General features: G+C 40.7%; 1 protein-coding gene across 3 annotated transcripts in view; it reads right to left on the reverse strand.

Moving 5' to 3' along the window:
• raf1b (Raf-1 proto-oncogene, serine/threonine kinase b) overlaps window positions 1-9,767 on the reverse strand; it is an 88,338-nt gene extending 78,571 nt beyond the window's left edge. For 2 of the 3 annotated variants that reach the window (XM_048606359.1, XM_048606360.1), the window contains exon 1: window positions 9,434-9,767. The gene's annotated coding sequence lies outside the window, so the exon portion shown is untranslated. The remainder of the gene's footprint in view (window positions 1-9,433) is intronic. The other variant, XM_020510866.2, reaches the window with a different exon arrangement.
• Between the last annotated feature and the right edge of the window lie 12,684 nt (window positions 9,768-22,451).

Genomic DNA, 22,451 nt, shown 5'->3' on the forward strand with positions numbered 1-22,451 from the left:
CATCTCCCCTAAACGTACCCCCTCTTACCTTGACCGTATGGCCTCTTGTAGTTGACCTTTCCATCCAGGGAAAAAGCTTCTGACTATCCACCGTACCTTTGCCTCTCATAATTTTGCAGACCTCTACAAGACTGCACCCTCGGCCTTCAACTTTTCAATGAAAACAATCCAGGTTTATCCAACCTCTCCTCATAACTAAAATCCTCCAGACCAGGCCTGGAGCATCCAGGTAAACCTTCCCTGCACCCTCTCCAAAGCATCAACGTCCTTCTAGAAGTGTGGCGACCAGAACTGCATGCAATATTCTAAATGTGACCAAACTAAAGTTTTATACAGCTGTAATATAACTCACCACCTTTTATATTCAATGCCCTGGCCGATGAAGACAAGCATGATGTATGCCTTCTTGACCACCTTATCAACCTGTGTTGCCAGTTTCAGAAATCTATGGACCTTATGTCCAGATCCCTCTGGATGTCAGTGATCCAAAGTGTTCTGCCATTTATTGTATAATTCACTGCGAATTTGATCTTCCAAAATGCATCACCTCGCATTTGTCCGGATTAAACTCCATCTGCCATTTCTCTGCCTATTTCTGAAATCTGTCTATATCCTGGAGTATCCTTTGACAATCCTCCTCATTCTCTGCAACCCTGCCAGTTTTGGTGTCATCCACAAACTTACTAATCAGATCTCCCACCATTTTCCTCTAGATGATTTATATACATTACAAATAACGAAGGTCCCAGCACTGATTCCTGCAGAACATGACTAGTTACTGATCTCCATTCTAAAAGGCACCCTTCCACTGCTATTCTCTGTCTTCTGTAACCAAGCCAGTTTTATATCCATCTAACCAACTCATCCCGGATCCCACGAGACTCTGTCTTTGGTACCAGCCTGCCATAGAGTACCTTATCAAATGCCTTACTAAAGTCCATGTAGACAACATCCTCCACCTCTCACTCATCAATCATTCTTGTCACCTCCTCAAAAAATTCAATCAAGTTGATGAGACATGATCTTCCCTGCAAAAGCCCATGCTGCCTATCACTAACAAATCCATTTGCTGCCAAATGTGAATAAATCCTGTCTCTCAGTATCTTCTCCAACAGCTTCCCTTCCACTTATATCGGCCTTACTGGTCTGTAATGACCTGCATTATCTCTGTTTCCCTTCTTAAACAAAGGTAAAACACTGGCCATTCTCCAATCCTGTGGAACTGCGCCTGGTGCCCAAGAGGTGATGTTCCCAGATTCACTGTTGAGGTTCACATGAATAATGGTTCCAGATCACAGAATAGAATTCTAGAAGCCCTGCTGTGTGTAAGCAGACCCATTGAGTTCACATCGGCCCTCCAAACAGCATCCCACCCAGACCCACCTCCCCGCAACTTTGCATTTCTCATCTTTAATCCACCTAGCCTGCACATCCCTGGACATAATGGCAATTTAACATGGCCAATCCACCTAACCTGCACATCTTTTGAAATATGGGAGGAAGCAGGAGCACCCAGAGGAAACACACGCAGACCCAGGGAAAACATGCAAAGCCCACACAGTGGAATCAAGCCTGGGTCCCTGGTCCTGTGAGGCAGCAGTGCTAACCACTCAGCCACTGTGCCACCCCAAGATGTCCTACATTCTTTTCTAATTTAGAAATCATATTTCATATTTAATATTCCTGAAGTATTCCTGATACTCTGGTACAACTATCACTTTAGTGATGCTAAGCTTTAGCTACATGCGCCTATACATTTACAGCCTGACCCTGTTTCAGGGGTGCACCATCGTGTTTGTTATTCTAACTTATCAGGAGGAAAACATTGCTAGGTAGGTTTGCAGTGCATGAAATAACCCGCGAACAATGTAAGCTTAAACCTTCAATAACAGAAACATTCCAATCTACTATAGAAGTACAAAATTACCCAGTATAAAGCAATAAAGAGCCACAGCAGTAAAAACTGATACAAATCACTGAAAATATTTAACAGAACAATTCAATCTTGGCAGGAAACCATGCTTTACTTTCTCAGCATGAGATTTTACATTTTATTTTAGTTCTCGTATCAGTATTACATGGAACAACTTCATGTATACTCATCAAAAACAATCAAGAACTCAAAAAGAACTATTAAGAAATTTACAGATTTAACAAGGCTCAAAATACTTATTTCTATTCATGAGAAGATTCATACAGCACAAAAGAGGTCATTTTGATCCTCACGCCTGCACCAATGCTTTGTAAGAGATGTCCAATTTAGTCCCACATCCTAGCCTTTTCACCATAACCCTGCAAATTAGTTTGCTTCAAGCACATACCTAATAGTCTTTTGAAAGTTCCTATTGATTCTGCTTTCATCACCCTTTCAGATAATGTATTCCAGATCTTACCAACTCTGTGTAAAAAATCCGCTCATTTCCCCACTAGTCATTTTGCTAATTATTTTACCTTCATGACTTCTATTTATTAATTCACTTGCTAAATGTAACAGGTTCTGCCCATTGTTCTATCAAACCCTCTCATAATTTGTTCTATAATTATAAAAATGACAATTGTTCAATGGGCTGGATACCTCTTTATTAAATGTCAGGATACCTCTTTATTGAAAGACACATCTGTTTGTGAGGAGACTATGTTCTTGGTAATTCATGTTACCAGTAACAATATTATCTACTCTCATTCAGGGTCACTTTTCAATCTCGCTGGATGACTCATCAGAAATTAAGATTCAGCTAATAAGCAGCAATTTAAGTGATCAGTAAATAGAATACCGCAATAAAAGTTAGGAAACTTACATAAATAATTCTGAAGTTTAAAGTAGATTTCTCAACATTTATATCCAGCTAATAATATCCAATTTCAATCGTTGCTTCATAAACTAAAAATGAAAACACTACTTCTTAGGCAACATAAAAGCAAAATACTGTGGATGCTGGAAATCTGAAACAAACACTGAAAAAGCTGGAGACACTCAGCACGTCTGGCAGCATCTTTGGAGACAGTAACAGAGTTAACATTTCAAGTCTGATATGACTATTCTTCAGAACTGAAAAGGGTTGGAAAATGGTCCTCGGAGATAGCAAGAACTGCAGATGTTGGAGTCAGAGTCAATACAGTGCGGAGCTGGAGGAACACAGCAGGTCAGGCGGCATCAGACGAGCAGGAAAGTCAACATTTCGGGTCGGGACCCTTCTTCAGATCAGTTCTGAAGAAGAGTCCCAACCCGAATCATTAACTTTCCTACTTCTCTGATGCTGCCTAACCTGTTGTGTTCTTCCAGCTCCACACTGGAAAATAGTGCTTATGCTTTTGACAGAGGGGAAGGAGCCAAAGGATAGATGGTGTGGAGGCCATGTGCAAAAGGTAAAGGGGTTGCTAATTGTGGTGAAAGAGAAATAAAGATGTAAACTGGGTATAAATTTAAGAGTGAAAGAGAGAAAATGGATGCTCTTTACGGACAGGAAAGTAAACAAGGCACAAACAAGACTGGGTGAGGGGGTTGTGAAATGTAACAAAAATGAAGGACAGACAACATGTGATCAGGCTCTGAAGTTGTGGAATTCAATATTGGAGTCCTAGATGCTATAATATGCCTAAGTGGAAAATGAGGTGCTGTTCTTCGAGTTTGCATTGTGCTTCAATGGAACAGTGAAGCAGGCCCAGGTGAGAAATGTTAATATGAGAGCAAGATGGCTTATTGAAATGTAAGGTCAGGTTCATTATTATGGATAGGGCAAAGATGTTCCACAAAGCAGTCACCCAGTCTTTGCTTGGACTCACCAATGTAAAGGAGACCACAGTGCGTTCAGTGAATACTGTAAATCAGACTGAAAGAAATACAAGTATATGGTTAGTAAGTTTTCAGATGACCTCAAAATTGGAGGTGTAGTAGACAGCAAAGAAGGGCACCTCAGAGTACAGTGGGATCTTGATCAGATGGGCCAATGGGCCGAGGAGCGGCAGATGGCATTTAATTTAGATAAACATGAGTTGCTGCATTTTGGAAAAGCAAATCAGGGCAGGACTTATACACTTAATGGGAAGGTCCTGGGAGTGTTGCTGAACAAAGAGATCGTGGAGTGCAAGTTCATAGTTCCTTGAAAGTGGAGTCGCAGGTAGATAGGATAGTGAGGCGGCATTTGGCACACTTGCCTTTATTAGTCAGCGGATTGAGTATAGGAGTTGGAAGGTCATATTGCAGCTGTACAGGACATTGATTAGGCCACTATTGGAATACTGCACGCAGTTCTGGTCTCTCTGGTAAATGAAGGATGTTGTGAAACTTGAGAGAGTTCAGAAACGATTTACAAGGATGTTGGAGGGTTTGACCTATACAGAGAGGCTGGATAGGCTGGGGCTATTTTCCCTGGAGCATCGAAAGCTGAGGGTTGACCTTCTCGAGGTTTATCAAATCATGATAGACATGGATAGGGTAAATAGACAAGGTCTTTTCCCAGGGGTGGTAGAGTGCATAACTAGAGGGCATAGGTTGAAGGTGAGACTGGAAAGCTTTAAAAGCAATAAGGGGCACTTTTTCACGCAGAGGGTGGTGCATGTATGGAATGAGCTACCAAAGGAAGTGGTAGAGACTGCTACAATTACAATGTTTAAAAGGCATCTGGATAGGTATATGAATAGGAAGGGTTGAGAGAGATATGGGCCAAATGCTGGCAAATGGGACTAGATTTATTTAGGATATCTGGTTGGCATGGACAAGTTGGACCAAAGGGTCTGTTTCTGTGCTGTGTATCTCTATGACTCTAAGTAAAAGGCTGCTTCACCTGGAAGGTTTGGGACATTGGAGAAAGGGAAGGGAGGAAGTGAATGGGCATGTGTTACACTTTCTGCTATTGCTTGGCTAGGCAGTGTTAGGAGTAAGGAAGTGTGGGCCAATGTATCATGGAGTGAACAGTCCCCGCAGAAAGTGACGGTGGAGGAGAGGGGAAGGATAGGTTTGTGTGGTAGCATGCTGCTGGATGTGGCAGAAATGGCAGAGGATGATACTTTGAATGTAGAAACTAGTGGGGTAGCAAGTGAGGACGAGGGGAATCCTTTCATTGTTCTGGGAAGGAGGGAAGGTGTGAGCATAGAAGTGCAGAAGATGGGTCAGACTCACCAGGTCTTGCACTGTCCATGCAGACAGAAATAGAATTAATGCTTCAAGTTGATGATCTTTCATCAGAACTCACTGACAAAAGATCATTGACCTAAGAAGTTAACAAATAAAACCCATTTCAAATGCCTGACCAACGACAACTAAGTTCCCACCCATAATCCATCTGCCATAAATCTAAATCTATAACTAAATCTCTCAATCGTTCCAGTCATTCCTCTGGATGACAGCCAGTATTTTACTGCCTGAAAATCTGAGGCTTAATTGCTCTTCCAAACTCTTTCAAGATAAAAACATGGTGTAATTATAAATTTGTCTTCCTCAATGTTAAAATAAAACTGTTTGTTTTCATTTGTAATAGTTCCTATTCCTACATAGTAACTGAAGCTCATGAAATATACAAAAACTGAGCAACAGCAACTTTCATTTAACACCTCGAGGCCCTTTTCTAGAGTGTAATCCAACACAGAATAATAACAACTTTTAGGCATATTGAGATACCCTAACACACTTCACAGGTACATTAATAAACAAAATACCAGACCAATCTACAAAAGCTATTACACCAGAGTTTGGTCAAAGAGGTAGGTGTCAAGAAAACCATTAACAAAGGAAAGTGAAGACACAGAAGTGTAGGGAGGGATTTCCAGAGCTTCTAATTTAGACAACTGAAGGCATGGCCACCGATGGTAGAGGAATTATAATGGGGAATGCGTAAGAGACCAGAATTAGAAAAGGTCAGATATCTCAGAGGGTTGTAGGGTTGAAGACCACAGAGTTAGGGAGACAAGGCTGCAGGAGAATTTGGAAAAGAGGATGAAATCAGTCATTTGTACAGAGAACAAAAAACTTGCTCAAATAAGAGGGGGTTTTGAGGGGGATCTAAATGAATGGGAGGTGGAGAGATTTAGGGAGGGAATTCACTAGCTTATGATCCAAACAGCTGAAGACACATCACTAATGAATGGGAGTGGATAGATGGTGAGAGCTGGCATAATGCAAGGAGGTTAGAGGGAGCAGCGAAACAATAAAAGTATTTGAAGTAAGAACGTTGTAATGGGCATAATTGGGGACAGTGGGCAAATCTAATTCAGCAAGCACAGGGATGATGTGTGAGTTAGGATATGGACAGTATTGTTTTGGATAAGCCTAAATCTGTTAAGGTGAAAGATGGGAGTATGTAACTTGGAAACTGCAGATGGACCAAAGGGTCTGTTCCCGCTCTTTTTGATTCTATGACTCTAATTACCCCAAAACAACCTTTATCAATCTGATAATTACAGGAAATAACAGAAGTGAAAAAGGAACTACTCTCTGAAAACAGAACTACACAACACAGTGGTGATTGAACGTCACTTTATTATACACAATAGGCTTTGAACTATTGACATGTGACACCATGTACTGTACAGTACTAAAAATATACCATCACATGCCAATCTGGGTATGCAATATCGGCAGAAACACTACTCTATCAGCTATAAATGGAAATATAATGACTTAACAGAATAATGTTCAAATTTGGTAGGAATCACAATCGTGTTACATTTCTTACTGGGTTTCCAACATAAAAACTTTCTGTTGGTCAATCCTGATTTTGTTTCAGCAAAGTCTGGCAACCATGATCCTAAATTATTCATTCCTGCTTTGTTTTTATGCAGTCATAACCCGTGATTCAACATCTTTTTCTCACAACAAAAGCCCAATTCCCCATTATCACTTAAGTTTCACTAATAAGCCATGTCCTTGAGAATTAACTGTAAGGTTTTCATCTTCCCTTCAGATTCATACTTAGCCATTCATTACCTTGCTGCTCACCATAAGCACCTAGACCCTGAACATACTGAATACTCCCCTGCTAACTGTCTATTGCTTTTCTTCATCTTTGGCTACTCCTTCACCCACTATAGTCTTAAACTCCCAGACTGCCAAGATTTCCTATATACATAAGTGCTAGATTGGTACTGATCTATAGTTATAAACACAATTAGTTGACCAATAAATTTAGCCAGCCGGGGAATAACACAGCATTCTAGTCTGAAAGGCGAATTCGAACATTAGAGTGTGTTTTTGAACTTATAGATTATTCTATTTATTTTATGTATGCAATGGTTACCACCTATGGTAAAATAAGTACTTCTACAAACATCCAAATTTCTGCATGGTTTACCTGTTATGTGTCAAGATCTAGAGAACAGTCTTTCCCAGTGTGACCTTATTTCTACAACTGACCTACCCAAGGCTGTACCAGCATAAACAGTGACTGTTGTTCATGGGTCGTTATTCACAGAACAGTAACTGAATGCAAATTTATATAACTCCTATTCATGGGGTCGCACAAAGAAATACCAGTCTTTCTGCAGTTCCATTCTCACATATTTAAGCAAGGACAGCATCAGAATTGGTGGTGTATTTTAGGCTGTTGCATACAGATTGCTTGCCAGATCAACAGCACAAAACACAGTAGATCTCTTTGTATGGTCCTCCAACATTTCCTGGTCTGATATATGATGTTATGAAAGATTGTTGATACTTCATTCACAAGTAAAATATCCCAATTACAAAATGTTTTCTTGAACAACCCCACAAATAGTAGTAGGAGTGGGAGGGAGATAGTCCATTGTGTACTATGGCATACAATATTCCCACATCCATTTAGAAAGGTGCCACCAGGGATCATTACAGACAAAAATCGGAATCATCACTGTGGTAGTCATATGACACCATAATTTTCAGTGTTACATCCTGAGTGTCTTATCAAACAAATGCGTGAATCAACATAGACACTCTAAATGATTCCCAAAACTGAAGACCAAGGACAGGTTTGGGAGATTTATATTTTAGCACTTTCAGTTTACAAAATAAAAGGTACACTCTTCTCAATCTCAAATGAGTTTCCACTTAATCTTAGGTATGCCTCAGTATTTACTGTGTTACCTTCAATTTTATAGTGTAAATACCAAAAAAAAAATTTACCAAATATCAATATCTCAATTGCAAGCAATGCTGCACAGGAGGAAGTGCTGGTAGCCAATTATCAGCAAATTGCCTAAAATTGGAAGCAATTTTTTAAACGTATTAAATTGGATACAACAACAAATAGCAATTGTTTTAAGTTATCATTGGTGTCAGGAAACGCTCCATAACAATGTATTGTTTTATATAAAAATGTATGAATCGATAGCATGCGAGAGGGATTTTGCATAAGTGGATAGATACTGTAGGATTTACACTGGTGTAATGTTTTGTGGGCCTTCTGACTGAACTGCCTTCAATTTAAAAAAAAAGCTTAGAGATATTTCGGCAGTTTCAAGGAAGTCTGGCTCCTAGTAATCGAAAGAATGATACCGTACTGCCATTATCATGCTTCGATCTGTATGATCCAGGTTTACATCCAAAGATTACAGTTAATGATCGATTAGTATGAAAGGATCTCTACGTCTGGAGTTTATTTCCAGAATGGGTGTTTCCCCTTTTAGCAGCCTCGCACGGCAGAACCACTTGCCTGAAGAGTTGGGTGAAAATTCGCAACCCCACCCACCACCAACCCCAGCCCAAACACGTACAGACAGACAGACACACACACACAGAGACAGTCACAGACCACCACCATCGTGCCTGTGTGTGTGTGATTTAGGACACGCGTGAATGCTTTCTGAATCGTACACGTGAGAATTCTCTCCGGTCACTGAAACAAGTAAACCTTCTCACAGTCACACGGCAGATTAGTTAGCGAGAGTGACAACCCTCTGGAGTTGAGTCACTGGCGAGGTGTTTGGATTTTTCAACCGAATGAAACCCCGGCGTGTGTTGACGGTGTCCTTGCTCGAATAAACACCGTGCGGGCGAACCAGACAAATTTTTGTTTTCTCCTCTGTGCCCCTCGAAATATTCTGAGTTTACTTCCTCCTAACACCACCTCCTCCCCCCACCACCACCAGCACTACCTCCTCCGAACTCGGTGGATTTTGAAAAGATGTGAGCACACAATAGATCGAGTAAGTGTAACGGAGGAGAAAGCAGCCCCGCTGACCCTGGGCACTCAGACAGACTGCACAATGTGTGCACAACTTCTACAATAGTCGCTGCGAGTTCCGCCGAAAGGGAAACGGCCTTACGCCGAGCAGTCTTTTCGGGTCGAGAAAGATGAGGGAGGAAAACTTAAAAAAAAATTTGGGACCAGCCTACAAGCTCGACGCTTTGGGCCCTCCTGCAAATAGGGACAGCCACCCTCAATAACCAACAACAAAATAAAACCAGACAAGAGGGAACAAACGGCGGCTTTAACCCTTTCCCAGTGCACCCAACCGCACTCACACTTTCACCGATCGCTGTCCCTTTAAAGGTCGAGGGAGCCGGGTGAGGACTCGGCGCCGATCCCCGCTGCCGTGTTGGAAATCCGAAGGTTGGCCAACTCTCTCAAGTTGACCTCCGCCATAACTAAGCGAGAAAGTTGTCGCCCGCTGACATCATCATATTCCCCCACTTGCACACTGGTTCCCACACACTCTGGCCAACTGCTGCGATCACAGGCTCTGTTCACATCGCAGCCCTGCGTGCAGGATGCCGGAAGAGCTAGGATATTCGCGATTCCAATCCAGGAGAATGGTCATCCTCTCAAACCATTTGTGCGAGTCTGCAAACTCGCCTCCCCCACCCCACTGCATGGGAGCTAAATACCTGCTCCGGCAAACACACGGTGCACCCGAGCCTAGTTATTCTAAAGAAAAGCAACTATCAGGTCACGGGCTCTGGAAAAGATGCATTGCTTTTCGTGAGAGGAGCATAAACACCAAAAAGTTCCCCAGCCCCTTGGAGAGGGACATAGAACAATAAAAGTCTACCTCACACCGAAGACAAAAGGAAATTTGGAATTGAATCAGAATGAGTCAGAGAAAGGTGTAGTGTTTGGTAAATTAATTGCAAAGTAAATTAAAGTTTTCTCTCTGCTCTTCCAACGTTAAGAAATGTGAGTTTGGATGACGCCAGACAGTTGAAATAAGATATTGGATTTACAGCCATCATCAGCATGTTGCCAGGCTTTAGGGACACTGCACTGCAAATAGCAAGTGAAATTCCACCGAGGTCATTTGACCACTCCATCCTGTTAGCTTACCTCGGCAGCTTTGGAAATGAGAGTGTGTTTGTCTTGTAGCTGTGTGTCGAAACAACCACTCTCACGCACAAAAAAAACATTTATAACATCATTGTGTCCGTCTCTGGCTTGTTCAGAGAGTCCAACTGAGCATTGAACACGCTAAAGACGATTTATATTTTTAAAAAAAGCATGTGCTGAAAATCTGAAACACGAACAGAAAATGCTGAGGACACACTCAGGTCAGTCAGTATAGGTGGAGAGGGCAGATACATCAACCTTTCAGTTATAATCAGCCCTGAACCGCTGAATATTGGCAGCATTTTCCGCTTTTTAAAGTGAATTTGACGCCTTGCGCTGGGAACCTTGGCGCATCACACTGTCCACTCTGGAGTCAGGTGTAGAATTCATACCAGTTGAGTATTACTTGTATTTTCCGTTTCTATTTCAGATTTCCAGCATCTGCGGCATTTTGCATTTGTTTGCAGTTGTACTGTTGCTTTTAAACGGTTCCTCATTGAAAAAATAAATCTATCCCAAATAATTTTGTTTTCCCCCCCACCAAACTTTTCATCTAATACTTCAAATTTCTTATCTAAATATATATTTAAAATTCTCAATTGCACAGAATGTTAGTCAATTCCTTGTGGTATGCCACTAAATCAGTTTAGATCAAATATAGTCTTCAAATTAAGAGACAATAAAGAGGAGGAGATAATTGAACTGGGCCATGTAGATGAAAGATTGGGATCTGATGAATTTAGGCTCAGGCAAAGACCAGGGTGTGACCCAGAAGACTTATCACATCCAAGCCCTATTTATGCATACTGTTTATTTTCTGCCAACCAGTCAGTTTTCTATCAATGCATTACACCACTACACCATGAGTTTTTATCTTCTGCAAATACCATTTGTGTGCCACCTTATCAAATGCCATCTGGAAATCCAAGTACAGCTCATCTACAGATTTACCATTATCCACAGACCATGTAACTCCATCAAAGAACTCCAACAAATTGGCTAAACATGATTTCTCTTTGATGAAATGATGTTGACTCTTGCTGACTACTTCATGTTTTTCTAAGGTATAATCCCTTTCATGATTCCAATGCCTTCCAGATATCAGATGTCATGTTAATTGGTCTACATACAGCCTTCCTCCTTCTTGAATAAAAGGATTGTATTTGCTACAAAAACAGAAGCTGCTGGTAAACCTTAGCAGGTCTGGCAGCATCTGTGAAGAAAAAATCAGAGTTAACATTTCGGGTCCAGTGACCCTTCACAGATGCTGCCAGACCTGCTGAGCTTTTCCAGCAACTTCTGTTTTTGTTCCTGATTTACGGCATCCACAGTTGTTTTGGTTGATTATATTTGCTACTTTTTTGAGATATAATGAAGAAAATTATGTGTTAATGTGACAATTAATGGTGCAACTCCAGTGAGCTACAGTAACTGTCTTGAGGTTTATCAGACTGTTTATACCCTTATTATCCTATTCAATGCTGGACTGAGCTTTCAACATATCTTCCTTCTGTCAGAAAGACATCTACTTGCAACCATTATGTAATCCATTTACACACTGGTCAAGTCCAAAAGGAAATTGCTGCTGAAACTCTTGTCCACACCACTGTCATCTTCAGATTCAATTACTCCAAAGCTTTTCTAGGTCCCAATACTGCTTTCATCCTCTGCTTAAATAGAGATCAGTATGAATTCAAGATGCTATCATGACAATGTTGTAAAGAGATGCTGACTTGCATTTTTTAAATGTCAACTTCCTTCCAATAAGTTTGAAGTTAAATATGATTGTAACGCAGAACAGCCTTAACACAAGTGCATATTATAATATATAATTACATGGTCAGTACAAGACCTTTAGTGCTGGAAAGTGAAGATTTAGTATATCTTTGTTAGTACAGACTTCTTGGGCCAAAATTGTCATTTTAGAGAAAGCTACTAAGCCAGTATCCATTGTTAATAGTGTTTAAATGTTTAACTGAGGCAATTTTCTAACTACACAACCAATCTTTCAATATGGTTTCGATATGTAATTGATTATACATCAATAAGGAAGGAAGGGAAGGAAACTGCCATCCTTACCTGGTCTGGCCTACATGTGACTCCAGACCCACAGCAATGTGTTGACTCTTAACAGCCCTCTGGGCAATTAGGGATGGGCAATAAATGCTGCCTAGCCAGCGACACCCTCATCCTGTGAATGAATAAAGAAAAAAAAACATGGCAACATTAATTTATTAGTACCTTTACTGCAGTAAGTTATCCAACATAATTTTTCTGGAGTATATCAAACAAAATGTAGTAACAAACTATATATAGAAATGTATGAGGGATATTAAGTAAATTTTAAGGATTGTCTTAAAGCAGAAAAGAGGGGAAATATGTGATTTAGGGAGGAAACATAAACATCCTGGAGGTTAACTTTGACCAGAAACTGAACTCCACTACCCTTATAAATAAGAGCAGAAAATGCTGGAGAAACTCACCAGGTTTGGCAGCATCTGTTGAAACAGAAATAGAGTTAATGTTTCAAGTCTAATATTACTCTTCTTGAGAACAGAGCATGGCATGATGGCTCAGTGGTTAGCACTGCTGCCTCACAGTGTGTTGGACCCAGGTTTGATTCCACCTCCACGTGGCTGTCTATGTGGAGTTTGCACATTCTCTCTGTATCTGGCTGGGTTTCCTTCCACAGTCCAAAGATGTGCAAGTTAAGTGGATTGGCCATGCTAAATTGCTCCATAGTGTCCAGGGATGTGCAGGCTAGGTGGGTTAGACATGGGAAAAGCAGAGTTACAGGGATGGGGTAGGTCAGGGTGGGATTGCTGTTTGGAGGGGTGGTGTGGACTTGATGGGCTGAATGGCCTGCTTCCACACTGTAGGGATTTGATGATGATATTTCATTCGAAACTTTAACTCTGTTGCTCTCTCTCCACAGATGCTGCCAGACCTGCTGAGTTTCTGCAGCATTTTCTGTTTATTTCAAATTTCCAACATTTGAAGTATTTTGCTTTATTTGAGTAGCCACATAAATACTGTAGCTCCAAGAATAGATCAGAGGCTGGAAATCCTGCAGCAATTCATCTCCTGACTCCCTGGAGGGAAGCCTGCCCACCACCTCTAAGGCACAAAACAGGAATGCAATGGAATACTCCTTACTTATCTGGAAAAGTGCATCTTCAACAACACTCAATAAGTTTGACACCATCCAGAACAAAGCAGCCTGCTTCAATAGTGCCACATCCACAAATATTCACTTCCTCCATCACCGATGCTCAGTAAGTGTGGTGTGTACCATCTACAAGATGCACTACAGTAGCTCACCAAGGTTCCTTAGATAACATCTTCCAAACTCACAAATGTTACCATCTAGAAGGACATCAACAGAGGGTACATGGAAACATCACCACCTGTAAGTTCTGTTCTAAGCCATACACCATCTTCACTTGGAAATATAATGCCAATTCTTCAACGTTGCTGGGTCAAAATTCTGAAATTACCCCCATGACAGCATTGTGGGTATAACTAACCAAATGAAATGCAGCAGTTCAAGAAGCCAATTCACCACCACCTTCTCAAAGGCAATTAGGGATGGGCAATAAGTGCTGGCCCAGCCAATGACATGCCCGTCCTATGAATGAATGAAAAAAAGCTTTATGATCCTGGTAATGGATACACAATCATCAATGGTGGAGTGATGAAAATTTTAAGTGCTCAAGAGATAAGAATTGGAGGATTGCGCTCTTTGGAGAATGGGAGGAGATTACAGAGCTAGGGAGGGATGAGATGAAGAAGGGATCTAAAAACAAGGATAAGAATTTAAAAAGCAGAAACCTATGTGGGCTAGCCTGCACAAAGGTTACAGTTGAATCAAACTTGGTGCACGTTGGGACATGAAAAGTTTTCAAGAAGGAACTAGATACAATCATAGGACTGACGGGATCAAATGGTATGGGGAGAAAAAGGGAACAGTCTATTAAGTTGGCTGTTTGGACATAATTATGTTGAAGCACTGAATGACCTACCCCTGTTCTTATTTTCTATATTTTTGTGAAAGCAGAGTTTCGGATGAATTTAAGTTTTTGGAGGCTATGAAGCAGATGGCTGACCAGGTGTGTGTTGGAATAGTCAAGTAAAATAGTAACAAAGACCTGGGTGAGGGATTCATTGGCGGAATGGAGACATGAGCCAAACAATGATATAGAAGTGAAAATGGGCAGTCTTCATGACATTACCTGTATATGATCAACTCAGAGTCAAATAGGAAGCGTGTGTGGAATTGGTGGCTAGGGAGTAGAGAATAATGTCCCACCCAGCAAGATGACGCTGGAGTGACACTGAAGAGGATGATGTGGTCAATTGTGTCAAAGGCTGCAAACAGATAGAGAAGTGTAATGAACGATTGTTTACCATTGTGTAGTCGTACAGAACACCACTTCTAATTTTGTTATGAAGTATTTGAGTACAATAGTAGGGCAAAAGCTATTTGGAGGGATTCAGACATGGATTCAAACAAGATGCTTTAACAGGAATTTCAGGATTACAACATTAATAGAAGTAAACTGAAAGTTAAATATAGCTTCAGTTACCTCAAACTGATAATGTTAGTGGAAGGCCGAGATTAGACTGGACTGCACTGCCATCTAGTGCAACAAATATAACATGGCTGAAGTGATCAAATTACAAATGGATGATGAGACAACAAGGTGCAGGGCTGGATGAACACAGCAGGCCAAGCAGCATCATAGGAGCAGAGAGGCTGACGTTTCGGGCCTAGACCCTTCATTAGAAATGGATGATTCCCGATTTCCCAGGAAAGAGTAATACTGGTGTTGTTAAGATTAAGTGGGAAATAGGAATTGTGTATTTAACTCTTCACCATAGACTTAATTATTTGGTTTTATGAGCTTTTCAGGTTTTTCATGTCATAATAGTATAATTTGAATGGCAATGGATTTATTCTGAGTGAATGAACTACGATTGGCTGAGGATATGTTAGATTCTGCTCTGATGCAAATTAATTAGGTAATGGGATTCATGTCATAACACCAGATCACAATTAGCTAGTTTTTGTAGTTGTAACCATCTCCAACATTGCCACTGTTCACTTTGAAACTAATAGTAATTTCTGCCATCTGTACATTAGGGGGTAAATACAGGAAATCAGATGTTGCTGTCACTATTGCTCTGATCTTCCACAGGGTGTGCTGTTGAAGTCTCCACAAACAGAAAACTTTATAAATCACTTTGTTAAATTAAAACCTCCATTTTTACACCTTGCTGAATGAGCCACAACTGGATTTTTAATGTACTTAGTCATAATTATTGCTCAATAAGGTCTCGAAAACTGAAAAAAAACTTTATACGTTTGTGTTCTATATTTGTGTCAAATATCTATAAAGGTTAAAAAAAAAACTTTTAACATTGTAACAATTAACTTTTTTTAAAAAAATCATATTTTTGATTTCACTCAGAGATAGTAAGAACTGCCAATGCTGGAGTCAGAGATAACACAGTGTGGAGCTGGAGGAACACAGCAGGTCAGGCAGCATTGGAGGAGCAGGAAAGCTGATGTTTCTGGTCGGGAACTTCTTCATAAATGGGGGAGGGGGAAGGGAGCTCTAAAATAAATAGACAGAGAAGGGGTGGGGCTGGGGTAGGTAGGTGGGATGGTGATAGGTGAGTGCAGGTAGGCTGTGCTGGGGATTGGTCAGTGAGGTGGGAGAAGCAGATAGGTGGGAGAGAAGATTGGACAGGTTGTGTCAGGTCAAGGAGGCCTGGATGAGGGAGAGTTGGTCATGGGATGAGGCCAGGGGTGGGGATATTTTGAATTGATTTGATTTTGATGTGTTATTATTGTCCCATGTACAAGTGAAAAATATTGTTTTGCATGCTAACCAGACAAAGCATACCTTACATAAGTACATCTGGGTAGTAGAACAGGATGCAGAATGTAGTGTTACAGCTACAGAGAAGGTGCAGAGAAAGATCAACTCTAAAATATGAGAGGTCCATTCATAAGGCTGATAGCAGAGGGAAGAAGCTGTTCTTCAATCTGTTGGTACAAGTTTTCAAACTTCTGTATTTTCTGCCTTCTGGGTTGGGAGGGGTCCTTGATTATGTTAGCTGCTTTCCTGAGGCAGCAAGAAGTGTAGACAGAGTCAATGCAAGGAAGGCGGTTTTTTGTGATGGACTGGGCTGCATTCACAACTCTCTGTAACTTATTGCTATTTTGGGCAGAGCAGCTGCCATACCAAGTTACGATGCACCCGGATAGGCTGCTTTCAATGGTGATAAAAGTGTGTCATTGTGGACATGCCAAATTTCTTTAGCCTTCTGAGAAAGTAGAGGTGTTGATGTGCTTTTTTGACTGTAGTGTCGATGTGGATGGATCAGAATAGATTGTTGTTGGTATTTATTCCTAGGAACTTGAAACTCTGGACCATCTCAACCTCAGCATCATTAAACAGACAGGGGCGTGTCCTCCACTCCACTTCCTGAAGTCGATGACCAGCTCCTTCATTTTGTTAACATTGAGGAGGGATTGTTGTCTTTACACCATGCCACTAAGCTGTCTGTCTCTTTCCACTCTGTCTCATCATTATTTGAGATCTAACCCACGATGGTGGTGTCATCAGCAAATTTGTAAGTGGAGTTGGAGCTGAATTTGGCCACATGTTGTAAGTGTATAAGGAGTATACTAAGGGGGTGAGAATGCAGCCTTGCGATCACCAGTTTTGAGAATTATTGTGGAGGAGTTATTGTTGCCTATCCTTACTGATTGCAGTCTGAGGAACTTTCAGTCCTATCTTAACTTATATGTCTGTCACAATCTTCATTTTGCTTTTTGTAGAATTATTAAAAATGTAGGATAGTTTTACTTCCCAGTATACTCTCCAATAAAAACTCTTCAATATGATTAATTACTTTGCCTGTTTGATGAAACACTTGCTGGTCACTGTAGATTCCCTGTAATCTGCCCTAAATTGAATTATAATAAAGACTATATCTACAATGGATGAAGTCCCATCTCGTCAACTTAGTGGGCACCTTTCTTTGAACTCAATGGCAAATGTCATCATTAATTCACTGCCACTGACTGAAAATCCCATTGATTATGTTGATTTCAATTTAAACACATTTACTGGCTATCTTCAGGAAATCCAAGAATTAATGGTGGTTTTGGAAGAGGCAAGCTCAACAAAATGTAGATATTTCTTTCTGATGTTTATATAAAACTGAATATATTTTTCTTCAGTATTGCTGCTTTCTGAGGAAGATCTGCTAATGGATCCCCTGGGGCAAACATAATCTAAAACCTTCTAGTGACATGTTGAATCCTGCCCTATCGATTTATCTGGTTAGTCAATCATCAAGAGGACTTTAAAGTACTTTGTGGACTTTTATGATTCAAATATTGGACTATTCAGCCTACTACAACTGATCCAATTAGAGCAGGGTTATCCAAACTTCCCGCCTGTTGAAGGATGGTGGTGGGCAGTCAATTTCAGTATTTCTCTCATTTAGGAGGGGACAGTGAGGAACTTTCAGAAATGCAACATTTGATTAAAAAGTAAACCATTTCCAAAGCAATAAAACAATAATAAACAGATAATTAATAAGAATGAGCATTTAAAAGTGCCAAGTAGCTGAGCTGACTAATACAACTTTTTTTGGCCATTTCAGTTAAGAAGCAGAGCCGTAAAGAGGCAGACTAGGCCCCAAGTTCTGATTGTTATGGATTGTGGTGGGAACCAGGATCGAGCTAAGTTAAGTTTCACTAACCCTAACTTTCTGCTTATATCTGGTGGCACACACTCTGAGTTAGACTTCAATGACTTCAATGAATTCATATGAAAGTAGAGGTTGGAATCTCTGGGTACCACTGGTAGAGGTTGAAAGTCAACTTTCAACTTGGATTTTCCTCCTCTCCCAAATGCCGTGTGGAAAGGTTCCCGGAAGGAGGAGGAGAAGGCTGTGTGTGGCCACGCTTGGGCTTAGTTCCTTTGATACTATGCAAAACAATGAGCAGCAAGATTCCACCACATCCTGGTTCATTGGAAACTCTATGACTCCAGCCCAGGTAATGTCTCACAGGGGTCAAAAATACATTCCACATTCATTCGCAAGGAATTCAGTACTTCAATAATTTCAAATTTTCAAAGTTAGCTGAGTATTAACAGGGTTAAAACTGTTCTTTCTCCTTTACATCGTACTCCATCCCCACCTTACAGCCTTGTTTCCCCTCTCCCACCTGCTTGCAGCCTCTCTCCTTCGTCTTCCTTGCAGCCGTCCTCCCCCCACCCTTCTTGTGGCCTTCCCATCTCTATTGAAGTTTCCTCTTCCTCCTATACCCCTCTTGTATCGTCCTCATCCTCCCTCTCCACACCTCTTTTAACATCAACCCACTGCCCCCAGAAGTCAGCCTCAACCCAGGCCCAGCAAAGGTCATGGCACATGACAAAAGGCCCAAAATCCTTGCTCCAAGCAAATGTCTCAAAATCCTAAACCTCAGCCAAAGACAGATCTAGCTCCCCCAATACCACCCTCACTACCCATACCTACTTTCTTAACTGCTTCTGATGGTAGGCTGTTTCTCTCCCATGTTTTCTGTTGATATGTTCACAAGTTAAAGCAGCACTAGTGAACGGGAGAGAAGCAGCTTGTAGTTGGAGGAACACTACACAGAGATTTTCTCCATTTTACTTAAGGGATTAACTTTTCTCTGATTGGTCATCCTGTTGACTGAATTCTCCTGGGCATTTCGGGGGAAGATTCACCCTCTGACCCCATGTTTTTCAATTCTGAGATCAAATCTTGAAGGTGCTCCTTAAATACTGATACTGCACCAGGGCATTATTGACCAGTGCCATTTTCTTTTTTTCCATTTGGTGTCATTTCCATTCTATTGTTGCTGTGAGTGAGGGGTATATGACTGAGAATTCAAATACATGTCCTGCCAGTCTCAGTAATCACTCTGTCACAAGGTCCTATACACACCTCTGATCAATCTTGTGTAACACTTCTTCTTGGAGATGTTGTCTCTCCAAGTGATACCCTGGATTTTATGTAGGCAATATTGATGAATATGTCCAAGTTACATGGCAAAAATATATAGGGAGAAAATAGTCCCATTGATGAAAGGATTAAGGGCTAGAGGACACCAATTTAAAGTAACTGGCAAAAGAACCAGAAGTGACACATGAATTTTATTTTTACACAGGGAGTGGTTAGGATTTGTAATGCTCCGCTTGTCAGTGTGGTGGAAGTAGAGTCATTCATGGCTCTCAAAAGAGAATTGGATAATTATCTGAAAAGATTTTCAGGGCTATGGGGTAAAGGCAAGGTCTGGGACTACATGAGCTGTTTTTGCAGATAGTTGGCACAGGCCTGATAGGCCCAATGACCTTCTTCTGCACCACTGCATGATTCTGAAGCTACGAATGAGAGCATGCCTTGCACTATTTGGGTGCTAGGCTATTATCAGTATATGCAGCCTACAGAAAAGAGACCAGCTAAGCATTTGAAAGAATTTTGTGAGGTTCAGCAGAAGCAAAATATTCCTGGCCATGGTCTGTGACACTAACTCCAAGATTGTCTCCCAAACTTTTATGATGCAACTTGTGGTTCATCCTCACACACCACCAACACCACCAGCCCCACCCCAAAGCAGCAAGCCAATCTTAATATTGATACAGTGCTCACAAACTGATCATCTTTATCAAGTCAAAACAAGCTTGAAATTTTACAAGGACTTCAACTGGCAATGTAAGAATCACTATCCGTCCCAAGCTGTAAATGTCTACTAACTCTTCAATGATTCTCTGCTTCTGCTGCAGTAGCAAAAATGTTAAGGTCATACTTACATATTGCAGGTTAGTATTGAAGAAACAAAATGCCTTAAAATCAATCAATTCAGCGTGTAGATTTCTGCTTTGCTCAGCTCAGAAATACCACAGTAGCTGCCAAAGAATCTGTGCCATCTCCATCCGGAAAATCACTGAAAAAATGTTGGCTCTATCAATGAGTGTGAGTGTCACTTTTTACCATTCTTTTTCTGAATTTCTGAAAGCTATTAAATGACAGCAGTAAATCAAAACCTTACCAGAAGCTACAGGAGAGAGGGCAAAGATGAAGAAGAAATAGATGATCTGGATGAGACTGAGGACCAGTCGCTGAACAGACCGGCTGCAGCTGATGTTTGGAAAACATTACTCACATTATAAATCAATGACCATCCAGACTGCCAGAGACAATTCATACAACGGAAAACTGTGCTCATGCTCTAAGGTAGCAAAAGCTCTGCAAACATACATGACAAGCATTTTTGCTACACAGAAGTGATTAAAATAAGTTTCCTTTAGTTTAAATGGTTTAATCAATGTTTATGCTGACATCAGAAGCTACCTTTATCAATTATACACCTATCACCATATTAGGAATTCTGCACAATATTTATTGTTAAAGTTTCTATGTGCTGAATTTGTCAATTCAATATTTTTTTAAAAAGGAAGAAATTCTACTCTGCAGTTGGACAAGATGTAACAGGATTCTTCAGGGAATGCCAGAATATTTAGGTAATGAGGTTATCTCACTGGAATATTCCTATATGTGCCAAACTGAGACATCCACAACCACATCTTCGATGTCTGGCCCATGAAATAGCAGGATCCTAGTTATTGCTATTTCCTTGGACTGCCATGTAGGAGATAGTAGTAGGCACAGACAAGTGATAGGGGACTTGGAGGTACAGGAACTGAAAAAATAGGGGAGGTTGTCTGTAGTGATTGTAACAAGGTCAGCTAGGTGGACCTCATAGAATGAGCTCCCTGATTGGGTCTGTTGATCTGGTTCAATCACAGAGTCCTGGGTGATAGATGAGAACAAGAGTGTCAGACATCCTGTTTGCTCGGAGAGCTGGCTCTGAGGGAGGTGGATCAGTCTCCATGTCTAAATAAAGGGTGACTTGGTGACAGGATACCAGCACCTGTGGAGTTATTTCAGTGACTGTGTTAAAATAGTTCTTTAATACAATCCAACTGGCAGAAGAGATTAAGGATTAGATATCCTTGGAGGCAGGCAGCAAATCCTTCTTACAGCTCAAATTATGGGCACTTTTGCAGTATTGCCAGCATTTTGCCATGGGGGAATGTGGACACTGCCAGCTCAATACAACCAAAGACGCCTGTGAGAGGCTGGGGGATTATCAGAGACAAAGACTCAAATGTCCCATTGATGAGGCTGTGAATATAAAAAGGTCACACTTTGGCTGAACCCAATCCGGCAGATTGCCTCTATCCCTAAGGTGAGTTTTATTTTTTATTTATGCGCTACTTTGTAGTCCAGCAAGTGTATCTCTATTAAGCTGGCAGGCTGCCAACCCTCTGATTAGACCACTCAAATTGAGAATGGTAGAAATGGTCAATTAGGAGGCTGTCTGTCAGAAAATTGGTAAGCCATTTGCTCTGCTGGCATGGATGGGCATAGACACCCGTTTAGTTCCAATGTTAGGCTCTTGAAGCAAAATCTAGCCCTTATGACATCTGCATGTTTCTAAAAATTTCCTGCTTTAAAAAATGACAAAGATCAGAACATTTTCCAAATTTCAGCACTGAGATTATAGAAAATATATTCATTTACTACAACTGAAAATTGTTTAGTGTAGTGACTAAGGCAGTTTAACCAATTTTTGATCTTTGATTGTTGGGCATTCTAGCCTGAACATTACTGTATATAGCAATGATACTTGAGACTGATTTGAAATGATAGAGATCTGTTCTTTTTTGGGCCTCTCTAAAGGTTTGAAGCTTCATGAATGGAAAAGTAAGACTTACATTATACAGCACTTTGCATGACATCAGGATAGTAAAAAGCAGTTTACAGCCCATGAAATCTTTTGAAGTGTGGACATGGTTGGACCATTGTAAAATTTAATCGGTCCATATTCTAAAATCCAACAATAAAAATGCTGTAACAATTTGCTTTTAACATTGTGATGCGAGTTTTTTTGGACTACTTTTTCATAAACCTAAAACTTGACATGTCCTTGATCATAACCTTTTCATTATCACTGCCATTTTAATGCAATATACTTGAAAACCAATAAAAACAGAAGTGCTGGAGTAACTCAGAAAGTCTGCCGCATCTACGGAGAGAAAAACAGTTAACATTTCAAATTCAATGTGACCTTTTCGGAACTCCATTCAAGGTGATTCAATGTGC

This window comes from Rhincodon typus, chromosome 16 (assembly GCF_021869965.1).
Source record: "Rhincodon typus isolate 14 chromosome 16, sRhiTyp1.1, whole genome shotgun sequence".
NCBI lineage: Eukaryota > Metazoa > Chordata > Chondrichthyes > Orectolobiformes > Rhincodontidae > Rhincodon > Rhincodon typus.